We start from the raw sequence: 13,066 nt of genomic DNA on the forward strand, positions 1-13,066 counted from the left end.
CACCTTCCGAACTTATTTTCACTAAGTCTTCTGCATTTATGTGACTCTGGCTTATGAGACATCTAGATTTTACTTTGCTATCATGGTGCTCATCCAGTAAAATTCTGTCAGTTAAAGTCATAACTGATTACTCTTACCTTCATTTAACCAGTTATTCCAAATGATACAGTATGTCAAATCGTACTCGCACAGCATTATTACTGCATCAGCCACAGGGCTCTATGTTTGGAACATCACCATGTAGAATCTGCACGCTGGCCCTGACTAAAAGCATATGAATTCAGAGTCCATCTAGACAATGAAAATATCTATTTGAAGTATTGCAAGTGGATCCAAATTTATGATCAATTAGCTGATCCTATCGTTGGTATGACATTATGGCATTTAAAACCTGCGTATCAAAGAGACTTTTTTGCAAATATCAGTAGGTCTAGCAGTGTCTTTGCACTGAAATCAGAGTTGACGTTTTGTTCGAGTGACCTTCTATAGAACCAATAAGGAAGGGTCCCTCGATCCGAAACGTTAAATCTTACTTCTCTCCACAGATGCTGACAGATGTGCTGAGCCGTTTTTAGCAATTTCTGCTTTTGTATCTAATTTACAAGATCCATTTTTTTTTAGTTTTATTTTAAGCACACAATAAGCTGAAACCAATGGAGCAATCTGACGAATTGGTTGGCAAATTGCTGCCTAGGTTCTCCTGCATCCACGATGCTTCTTCTTCCAAAATGTCTACATTTTAAAATGAGAGAAGAAAGTCTTTCACTAAACATTTGCAACATTCCGAATCTACAAGGCCCAAATTTCAAATTGACTCTTCTGATATAAGTGTTTAGTAAAATATATGTTTTGAATATTTTATGAAGGAACAGTGCAAATAAATGTGGTTCTGAAATTCCTACATGGTCACAAAAGTCGACGACAGTGCTCAGGTGAGAGATAGCACGCTCAGGTAATCGCCTTTGGTGAACATACATATCTGACCCCGCTGTTCGTGAATGTGATGAAACTTTGGACATTAAGCATTTATAGCTGTTACATGACGGAATAATCATTTTCAATACATTGTATCTCTGAGTGCGACATTCTACCATAATCTTCAAGGTGATATCTTTCCATGCTGTCGGGCATATCTGTGCGTGGATAGTTCTGTTCAATGTGATGTGACAACTGTTCATGCTGGATTAGTTATTGAAGAGATGATCTTCAATTGCCTGTTCAGGGTAACGGGTCGTGTGACTGTGTTTGAGTGGGAAAATATCCATAACATTGTATGTGAGATCTGGTTGGGCAGTGGCTGTTTCATTATATTGGAGAAACACAGTGTTGTATACCGTCCCGCAAGCCCACAATGATGGGGGTGTCAGTAAATAGAGTGGATTCATTAAGTCATGTTGCAGGGTATCTATTCATGTTTGACATTACCTGCGAATTGAAGAATGATGCTGCTACTGAAATGGAATCTGTATATCTATAATCTCGTGTGATTCGTTGACAATACAAACTGCTAAGTTTTTGTTTGTGGTACGTGTTCACCCTAAAAGAAAATCTTTTATTGAGGGATCCGTGACTTTACCTGCTGGTTAGTTGGTGAACTGTGAAAGTCACCAAGCTATGATAGCTATTTGAAGCATTCATTTTGGATCAAGCAGAGCTGCAAATACAGTTCGGGAGTTGCCTTTTATCTGCCTGCCAAGTTCTCAATCGAGCTCTACAGTGCCGAAATCTCTGCTTGCCATCTGAACCAATCATTTTTCAGAGTCTGTTCCTCGGTTGCTCGATGCCAACTCACACAATTCACTTCAGTCCTGATATCAGTTGGAATTGATTAAATTGAAATAATTTGCTTTTGCGATGAGATGGTTGCTAGCTTCACCGGTTGCTGAGAGTTGATATCAGATCAGTTCAAACTGAAATTGCAGTGTTAGACTAAAACCCTGGATGTGAACTTCGAACTCATTTTGTGAAATAATTTATCCTGTGATAAGCATGATACTTCTGCGATCATGATTATTTTGAATGAAAACTCCAACTGCCTAAATATATTATGAGCTCTAATTTCTCTGCATTATCTATATTGTTGTGAATTCAAGATTTCTTGATGACGGATATTGTATTGGCGTTAATTATGATTTATAATAATAAGAAGAAAATATAAAGTAATTTTAGATGGAATACAAAAACTTTCATTCTGCTGCTGGAATGTTATTACAAGTGAGTTGTTATAAGGAACAATGTTTGTGCATTCGTTATTCCAAAGCCGTGTTAATGATTATAAGGACACAATGTACGTTTTTCAGCACTGCGAATGTTACATAACTATTTGCATTGTGATGAGAATGCAAGTAAAATCCAAGTTGTACGGACAGCATGATGCCTCTAAAGAAGAGAGCAAATGGATCATTTTATAGATTTAGTACAAGGTTATCCACATGACAACCTTCGAGAAGAATATCTCTAAAACGTCAAGGTAAAAGGACAAGCTGATGCTAAAAAGCCTGATCAGATGAGTTATTGAAGTCTCAGAAATGCAAGGAAGAGATGCAGAGCATACGGGATAGTGTGAAGACAGAAATTTCACTCGCAAATTCAAAAGAAAATCGAAGGAGTTGATCATTGCCTCGTTGAAGTGAAGCTGAGTGCACGCTCCTCCCTGCATCAATAGTGCTGAGATGGAATTGGTCCAGAGCGTCAAGATTCGGGAATTGATGATCACTAACTGTCTGATCCATCCATGTCGTCTCAATGGTCAAGAAAGCACAACAGCAACTCTACTTTCTCAGGAGGCTTAGGAAATTTGGTATGTCCACAAGGTCTCTTAGCAATTTTTACAGAAATAGCAGAGAAATATTCTATGCGAACGCAAGAAACTGCAAGAGTTGATAACACAGCCCAGTCCATACTGTAAACCAGCCTTCCATCCATCTTTGAATCGATGTTCACGCCCCGTTTCCTTGGGAAAGCAACCACTATAATTAAAGTCTGCTCGCATCCCTGCTACATTTTCTTTCACCCTCTTCCTTTGGACAGAAGATATTAAATATGGAAAAGATGTATGAATAGATTAAAGAACAGCTTCCTCCCTGCTGCTACTAGATTCCTAAATGGAACTGTCACATTTTAAAGTTAATGTTGATCTCTGTCTGTGCCCCTTATCTGCAGCTGGAACATTTTATGTTCGTTCTGTTCTATGACAATATGCACTTTATATGGTATGGTCTGCCTACACTGCACAGAAAGTAACACATTCCACTGTACGTAGGTACATGTGAGAAAATAAATCTAATCAAATAAAATTGGTGAGTAAGAAATGAAGAATTTCTATGTTTTAAGGAATTTCATCGCAAGTAAATTTGAATACAAATGTATGCCTTGCTTCAGATTTGTCGGATAGATAAGATTGTACCCAGATATAGTACACAATGTGTTGCCTTCATTTGAGTTACGATGCACTTGCCTTCAAATGAACTGCAACGTACATCCAGATAACAACTTTGTGAGATTGTCATACTGCCCGATGAAAATAGTTTTAGGAAACTGCACAAATACTCTTAGGTAATCGAATAACGCGAAATTTATCCAGAATGTGCATGACAGTGTATGATTGATTTTGACACTCATGACATTTTTGCAAATGTGAATGTATAGCAAAATATTCTGAAGTAGATGATCCGATACTATCTAGAATGGCGAATCAGTCTCAACTGGCTGAACTGTCTACTCCTGCTAGCATGTTTCCATGTTCTTATATGCACAACAGCAGAATTTACAGAATCCAAGGTAACTAAAGTAAAAAGAAAATTAGGAAAGCATCTAGAGGATGAAAATAAATTATGTAAAGCTTAAGGAATACCTAATAATGTTTTCTTTATGCTTTTTAACGCAAGAGAATGAATAATAAAGGGGTTGGGCCAAAGAGAAATAGGCATTGTAACTGGTTCTTACAAAATACGTGGTCTTCAGGAAGAGGGAGTTCATGCAGACAATATAATTTGAAAAGAATGCAGTAGAACATTAGGTGAAATGATCATGATAATGAAAGTAATGGAAGTCCACACTTCCGTGAAAGTGCATAAATATCTTGTGACAAAAAGAAGCCAGCGAGGAAATAATAGATGTCCAAATGATTATTTACCAATTCTCACGAAATGCATGTGAACTACCAGAGAATTGTAATTGTAAGTCGACAAATGTTTCAGCCTCGAAAATGTTTTGATGTTGGACCATATTGCTGTCAGACAGTTATTCAGTACTCTGTGGAGGGCAATTTTCGAGAGCCAATAATTAGAGAGCAGATGGAATGTTACTAAGAAAGGGAGGCTAATCAAGGAAAGTCAGTTGAATTTGTGAAATGAACATCGTGTGTCGCGAAGATTTTTTTGGGGGGAGGTGTCAGCATCAAGGGGATTCATGGATATAGTACTGTGCATAAGTTTCTAAATGGATACAGTGAGGCATTTGTCGAGGTCCAAGGCGGTCTATTCTTCATAAAGATATAGTCCATGGAATACAAGAGAATGTGGCATATAAAATGTGGCATATTGGATATAAAACTATATCACCGATAGGAAGCAAAGGAAATACTGGAGAATGTTTTTGTCTCTCTTTTTGACCATCTGCAGTATTGTATGACCGACTTAGTCTTGTATCTCTCTCAATTTGAGATGGACAGTAATGATTTAGAGTTTAATGCGAGAGTTTTGATTTGGATTCCAGTAGCGATACAAAAGTGGTAACACGCTGTTGAAGGCAGCTGTATATTAATTTTTCACTTCGGTTTTTGAAAGATTATAATTTGAATTCAGTCTGTCAGTGAGAATGTACGAAGTGTAGATGACATTAGAAACATTGGATTTCCTGTCTGCAGGTGCGTGATTTCTGAGTAGCAGGAGGTGAATGGCTTTAAAAAAGCAGGCATGTGTAGATCATTGAGATGTTTTCCTTCTTTTGTAAAACTGTTCAATACAAAAAAGGTGCAATGCTCCAACTATGTGGGTCGTTTATTAAATCACTACAGTAGTTTTGTGTCGAGTTCAAGTCACCACATTCCTGGAAAGGCAAAATTGTTCAAGACAGAGCACAACAGGTTGAACAAGTATACTGCCAGGACTTTTAAATGGTTGTGTCATTGTTGTTTTCCTTACAAGGGAGGTGTCTGAGTTCAAACTAAATTGAACAGTGCGCAATAATGAGCGGCTTATATAGTATGAGGTGCGAAGTTGTGCCATCATTGCTGTGAAGTCAGAGGAAACTTCATTTATGTAATATAGACCAGAGAAGTAAATTTGTTATAGTCACATTCTGTAATTCACGAAAGGATACTGACCGTGGTTTAACCAAAGGGTACCTCGAAGGACATGTGAATCAAGGGAAAGAAAAGCATTTTTCCATACGATGGAGGAGGCTGTCTGTGACTTGTTTCCTGATTAGGTGGTTGAGACACAAATTCTCAAGTTCTCTGCCTCAAGTTTGGATGTGCACCTGAGGAGTTCTAAACTGCATTAATTTTGTATGGTTCTACAGTACTGCAAGGTTTCATTCATATACTTGACCATAACATCATCGCTATGTCGAACTCTTCAAACCTGTCAGTAGTCCTCCTTCTCTGGGAGCTCTTCTCTAAATGAAATGAATCATTTTGGATGAAATTAGCAGTCAGCTGCAGAAATATGTAGAAATATAATTGCAGAAATGAAGCCATCATTCAAAACGGGGTTGGAGGGGTGGGGGGTGGGAGGGAAGCGTTCCATTAACATGATTGCTTTTTTGATGAGGTAACAAAGTGAAACCATGAGTGTTGTATTGTTGACTTGCTGATATGAAATTACAAGACGAAAAGAAACAATATTTTCCACAATTGTAACGTCACGTAAATGCAAAGAAAACTGTGAAACGTGGCAGGAAATAATATAAATGTCAACTGGCAGAGAGAATCTGCGTTTTGCTGAATTGAGAAAACGTGTACTACAATGCACTGAACAGGTCACTGGTTAAATCTTTCGACGAGAATTGACATCCTCCTCCCCACATCTATCTAGTCTGTTTCATGTAATCTTTAATATCACCTTAGCATTTGTTTCCACATCAACTAAGCAGTTTCATGCCTATGACTGTTCGGTACAGAGCATTGTCAAGTGTAATTCTTTAAGATAAATTTGTTGAGATGCAAGATATTAATTGCTGGTCACCAGATGCTGTTGTCAGCCTCATAAAATATTTTCCCCCGAACATGACAAGCACATTTGTATGGGACATTAATACATTTTATAGATCCATTGATACACAGATTCATAACAGCACAGAAAAGGCCTTGCACTCCATCCAATCTGCACCAACAAAATTACTACGAAATGTGCGCTAATCACCATTTCTTGCATTTGTCCTATATTCTTGAATATTGTGATATTTGAAGTACTTTTTGTAAGGTTTCCAGTCTCTGTTACCATCCCAGGTAGTGGATTCCATACTCTCACCACACGCAGAATGGCAAAGACTTTTTTTGCTAAATTCATTCTGACTCTTCTGCCCTTTCCCATAAAATTATCCGTCATGAGTGATGTCTCAACCAAAGGGAGCAGGTGCTCTCTATTAAACCATGTCACATCTCTCGTAATCTTACATACGTCGAACATGAACTCTTCAGTCTTCTCTGTTTTAAAGAAAACGATCCAAACTATCTAGGGTCTCCACTTAGCTCAATGTCTTCATCCCAGACAACATCCTGGTGAACCTTTTCTGTATTCTCTCTCGGCGGATCGCATCCTTCCTGTCGTGCCTTAACCAGAACTGTACATCACACTCCAAGTTTTTCCTGACTAAAGTTCAGTCCAAGTCCATAATTAGTGCCTTATACTTTATGCCATTACAGATGAAAATAAGTGATCCATAACATTCCTTCATCTTGTTTCTTCTTCCAAAATGCATCATCTCGCACTTAGCCAGAGTTAATTACCATCTGCCACAGGTATGCCCATTTCACCATCTTATCTATATTTTCCAATAGCCCACAAGGATCTTCAGTATTGAGTACTCTACCAAAAGCGGTGTATTCGGCAAATTCGCTTCATATCCCCCCCATACGTGTATCTAAATTATTTGTGTATGTAGTATTTATCCTAGTGATGCTCATTGTGCACGAGCCTCCAGTGACTCAAACAGCCTTCCACCATTGCCCTTTGTGTCCGATTACTGAGCCAGTTTCTGATCTACCACGCCAAGTTTCCCTCAAGTTCATGTGCTTTAACCTTCTGAATTAATCTCCAGTGTGGGATCTTTCAAAAGCTTTGCCACAATCCATATATCAAGTAAATCGACTGAACTCCGCTTGTCAACATTAGTTATCGCATTTTCAAAAAATTCGAACACATTTGTTCAACGTGACGTCCCTCTGACCAATCCATGCTTACGATTCTTTGCCTCAATTACCTGTTCTCATACCTATGTAATCTCCATTGTCATTAAAGTCCCATGACAAAACAACAGTTAGATTATTTAAATTCACTCATCCTGATGACGAATGTGTCACATATCTCACGATTGCCAGTGCCATGATATTACATAACCTTGATTTTTTTTTTCTCAACGTGACGAATTAAAAAAAAATTCATCCATTAATTGCAGATGTGTCTGAAGTAACGGAATGCCCAGAGGACTTAAGCATCGAAGAAAACGGACGAGAAAATGTGGATGTACACACCAAAAGTTCATTATCCATCATTACTTTCGTCATCTTGTTTATTCTCAGTATGCTGTCCACCACATTTGTCACTGTGCTAAAGGTAATAACACATTCTAATAGCAGTGTGACATTCTGCAAGTCCACTATATTCGTAGCTGAGATGCTTTTATCTATCTGAAAAATAGTTAATCCTATGCAAAAGAAGGACATTGAATTTAACAGATTAACTTCCATCTTGACGAAACGTCATCAACAGCATGATTGCATAGTGGAATGCAGGCAAACATGAAAAAATGTTGGATTAAGGAACCAAAATGTGTCAGTAATGAAGTAATGCTTAATGGTTAGTGTTGACTCATAAAAGGACAGAAGAAGTTTTAAAAGAAGAGTCGGTTCATATATATTGTTAATAAGCTTGACGCATTGAAATGTATTTACAACTGACAGTACAAAAGTGAAAAATATATTGAAAGAAGTTCACAACTAACTATTCCAAATAATTCTGCACCTTCAGGAAGGAATGAGAAAAATATCAGTTAATTATGATCAGTGGCAGATCAGTGTGATAAGATGGGAAGAAGCATGGAGATGAGAGGTGGCTTTACGCTTAATATGCAAGATTCTTCCATGACGTTATAGAATAAATGGAGAAAGGTTTGAAAATGACACAACAGCAGACTACATCCAACAGGTCTATTTGGAAGCATCAGTTTTCGGAAAGCTGCTCCTTCATCGGAGCAGCGCTCTGAAAGTTAATGCTTCCATGTAAACCTGGTGGACAATAATCTGGTATTGTGTGATTTGCAACTTTGCACACCCCAGTCCAACATCGGCACCTCCACATCATGAAGAATGATTGTTTGTCCTGGTGGTAGATAAATACAATCACAGAAAACACAAGAGGAACTTCGACCCGTTGAGTCTGCGGTGACCTAACTACTCTAATCCCACTTTCCCGCATTTGCATTGAATGTTATGATACTTGAAGTATTCATCCATGTTCACAATTAAATTCTGTAAAGTTTTTCGCTTCTACTAAGCTCAGAGGCAGTGGATTCCAAATGCCCACTGCCGTCTGGTTGAACAAATATTTAATGAAATTCTATCTAATACACTTGCCCTTCATTTTCAATTATGTCCTTTCCTGAGTGAACATTCATCTAAAGAAAATGAGTTTCCAGTCGACCCTGTCCAGGCTGCTTTAGTCATATATATATCTCAATCTCATCACCCATCAGTTTTCTCTGTTCATTGGACATCAACTAGGATGCATATAGCATCTGTTCACATCTAGAGCTCTCCACCTCTGCATTATCTTCACCAAACTCCCTCCAATTCAAGAACATTCTTCCTATAATGTTGTGAACGCAACTACACATAGGAATTCAGCTGTGCCTTAACCAAGGGTTTGTATAGCTCCAGAATAACAGCCCTGGTCTTACATCTATACAACGTACTCTGACTGAAGAAAGGGTCCAGAATAACTTATTGAAAATAAAATGGCCCTCGACTTCGACGCAATCTTGACGAGGCAGGTTGATTATATCCAACATCCTTTATATGATGAAATGATTCATCATTTCACGCCCTAATTTGTTAGTGCTGATTAATACTATTATCGCTCAGACTTCTGTACCGTGTGCCCATTATCGTCATTAAATAATATTTGATAATGATGATGGATTTGCCTCTTCAATAAATCAATATCATTACTTCAGGGGTTATCCAGATTCAGTGCATTTCTCTCAGAGCTAATTTCAGCCACCCTCGGTAATTCACTTTCACAGAAATTCACCATGAACACTGCAATCAGCCAACATTCATTGATCTTTTTTCAGGCACGACATAGTTCTGGTGGTTGTGTTATGTATGCACTATGACCAATATATCCTTCTTCTTGTGTGGCCTCTGCAACCAAACGCAAAGTGAAAAGTTCATTGTAACTGTAACAGGATGCCCGCATTTTGTTTCCCACTCACAGCATTAAATTACAAATCAGTAATCTATTAATCAAAAATAATACAGAGTTTCTGAAAAAAGGTCACTGCAACTAGTGTTAAATTTGCTTTCTCTGTGCAGATGCTACCAGAGCTGACGAGCTTTTTCCATCAGTTTCTCTTTTTGCTTATGATTTCCAGTCTTCCCTGATCACCAGTCATTTTTTCACTGATGAAAATGTTCTGTATGGGAAAAAAAAATCTCGCACTGCAATTACTTGCGAAGCAAGTAGGTGACGACCTCATTTCACAGGGCAACCGTTTAAAATAGAGAAGAGGTTTCATAGTTTTTTTTAAAATATTCAAGAAGTGTTCAAGAAACTTATTATAATTATTTAATTTTAACCTCTTTTCTTAAATGATACACACACACAGGCATACGGTGTCTTCAGTTCATTCTTTCAGCTTTGCTAGAACATTGAAAACAGTTTTTCTTTCCCAGAAAGTTCCCGCTCTAACTTGAGAAAATGAATTGTCAAAAGTTGGTCGTTAAATGCTGCAGGGTGTGCTTTTACATTTTTTCCATTAGCTGACCTCTGAAACATATTATTTCACCAGCATTATTGCACTAATGATCACGTTGTCAACTGCAAGGTCAGTTTTCAGTGAGGCTGTTTCAATTTGCAGGCAGAATGATGATGTAGAGTGAAAATAATTAATTTAATTCATTTAATAACAGGAATTATAATTTGCTGATGATTTGAACTCAAACTTGATCTGTCTTCGTTAACTGTAAACAAACTTATCTTTGCTCACATGGGCCTGGATCTAACTTTATTTCTTTGTACTGGTTTGATTTTCTAAATTGCAAGAGAATTTCTCTGCACAGTATTTGCATTGCAACTGAACTTAATCTTTTCTGAAAACATCAATCTATGCTCCAATTGTTTCTCTTCCAACTCCACATTGTTCCTTGTTCTTTGCATACTTGAAAAAATGTCGAACCAGAATTGATATTACCTGGTAACGGGTCAATCGTTTCCAGATCATAAAACAGAACTCCCGATTTCATAAATATAGTCTGCTATTTGAATTCTGCCGATGTTTCAGATTATTAAACATGCTTACACGTTTTCTGACTAAATTATGGGGCGTTTGCTCCTTGTAAGTGAATTCAACATCACTGCTGAAAACCATTACATCTGATTCCACTGAAAGCTTGTGAATGAAGCTCCATCAGATGCTGATTGCAAATGGTACTGCATTGACTTTCTCTCTCAAATACAACGGCTGTTCCACAGCATCAGTTCAACGTGCCTTTCTGTGTAGTCTCAACAAAGGAATGGGAATTGCTTGCATGTTTTCCGTCATTAATGTTTGCATTCACGCTTTTTTTTTGAATGTTGGTGTTAAAGAAATTCCTAGTAACAGCTACAAACTGAGGAAATTATATAAGCTGCAGACAAATTTTTGAAAGTTGCCAATTGTGAGTAACATTTTCAAAAGGTAAAAGTGTTTCTTATGTAACTCACTTGTTAAAGATGGCTTCAATGCATCTTTGAGACGAGTAACCAGAGAAACTTTCCAAACAGATACGCGGTCAAACATATAATTCTTACCCAAAAGCATTAGATAGATAAAAGCCCATTGATTTAACAGAAGATCGAGTCATTACTACAAATGCAGAAAGTGCATTATCAAGAAATAGTGTTTGAAAAGACTTGAAAAGAAACCTGCAAGTGTGAGCATTCTTTTCACCACTGCTGTTATTAATTACCTGACAGTGCGAGCCAAAGATTTCCTCTGTTTGGCATTTTTATTTGCTGTACACTAATGTTATCAGTGCTGACTGTGAGTAATCGTTTCATTTGCTGAAAGTAACTGAGGTAATTCTTAAGAATATCTTTAAGATATTTCGAGATACAGAGCCCAGAGAACACTTTATACAAAGTCATGAGTGTAGCATCCAATTTAATTCCACCTTGAAACAGTCCCAGACCTTCACATTCTCGTAGAAATCTAATGGATACTGCACACTGCCACTACTATCAGTAACGACATATATGCAGAAATGCATTGCAAATATAATTCGTTCTTTCAAACCATGGTTACGAATTACCAGCAACATTGTTGTTATGAGATAATAGTGGTTCAAAATCAATTTCACGAAGGACTATTTTCCAACATATTATAAAATGATTGTCTCTCTACTAACAATGACAAAATAAGTCAACTCGATACCAAGTGCTGTGTAACATCATAGTTAACATTTAAATGACAGATTTCGCAAACATTTCAATTTGCAATGAAAATGACTCATTATAAGAAAATAAATTTCGTTTTGAGTGCGTCAGGGATTCATTCGTGAAACGAATGGGCCATTCAAACACTTGTAACACCTTTATTATTTGTTTGCTCAGTACCTCTGTCCCCATGCGTTTTTCCGAGCTTTTGAATTAAGCTTATTAACAATACCATAATCATTGTGATTTTCATTTAAAAACACATGATTTGTCAGAAACAGTAGAAACGTGCACGCACCAAGTTTCTGCCACCAAGAGATGTCTCTGTTGTATTCTCATTTAATTATTTTGTTATATTCTGTCAAAGCAGAAGTTTGAATTATACTTGCTATTACCTGCTCCATATTGCCATTCACTTATGTTTTGCTGAAATCCTGGCCTGAAATCCAACATATCTTTTCGAAAGGGAATTTAATTGAGTTCTTTCCAATGTCTACGTTAATAATCGCCTGTGTTCGCCTCATAAATGATGTTCCTTTTGCAAATAAAGTCAAATTACTCAGTTTTTTTTTAATTTAGCAACCATCGTTCAGAGCTTTATTCATTTACTTTCGATGTTTACTGGCAGTAGCACATGACAGATTGAATCGATAATTATTTCTGTGAATGGGCAGGACTACCAGCTCTTATTGTCCAACTGTAATCCCTCCTTGCGAGATTATATTTTGATTCTGTCTGCGACAATCAATGTTATATAGGGGATTGCAAAAAACATGTCAGAATGGTAAGTGAATTGAAGGGGAATCGGCACTCGCTGGCTGATCCCATGCAACTAATAACGTTGGACTTCCAGTGTGAAGAGCAACGTTGTTCGGAATTTATCATACAACAAAGAAAAGGGATATAATGTTATTGAATTATTGTGACAACGTTTACTCATCAACGGCATCCAGTCTTCAGTTCTTCATTCTTCATGAAAGAAGGAAATAATAACATCTCTCTGTACTGAATTGGACGCTCCATTCAGTAATAAATGAATCAATTGTTGAAAACTAATTAACACACCCTGAAACCTTGGCACTAGATATTATGGATCGTGTTTAATTAATTATTATACATTTTATGAATGCAATTGCGTTTATCTTTGGGAGAACGCAGAGCTTTGGAATTCTGCAATGGGTCATTCCTGACTTCCAAATGCTGAAGTG

The 13,066-nt window shown here is 37.3% G+C and overlaps 1 pseudogene; it reads left to right on the top strand.

The window, feature by feature from the left end:
* The window catches only part of LOC132828621 (Ig heavy chain C region, membrane-bound form-like), a 44,386-nt pseudogene extending 34,062 nt beyond the window's left edge, over window positions 1-10,324 (top strand).
* Window positions 10,325-13,066: the final 2,742 nt, after the last annotated feature.

Source organism: Hemiscyllium ocellatum, chromosome 27 (assembly GCF_020745735.1).
Source record: "Hemiscyllium ocellatum isolate sHemOce1 chromosome 27, sHemOce1.pat.X.cur, whole genome shotgun sequence".
NCBI lineage: Eukaryota > Metazoa > Chordata > Chondrichthyes > Orectolobiformes > Hemiscylliidae > Hemiscyllium > Hemiscyllium ocellatum.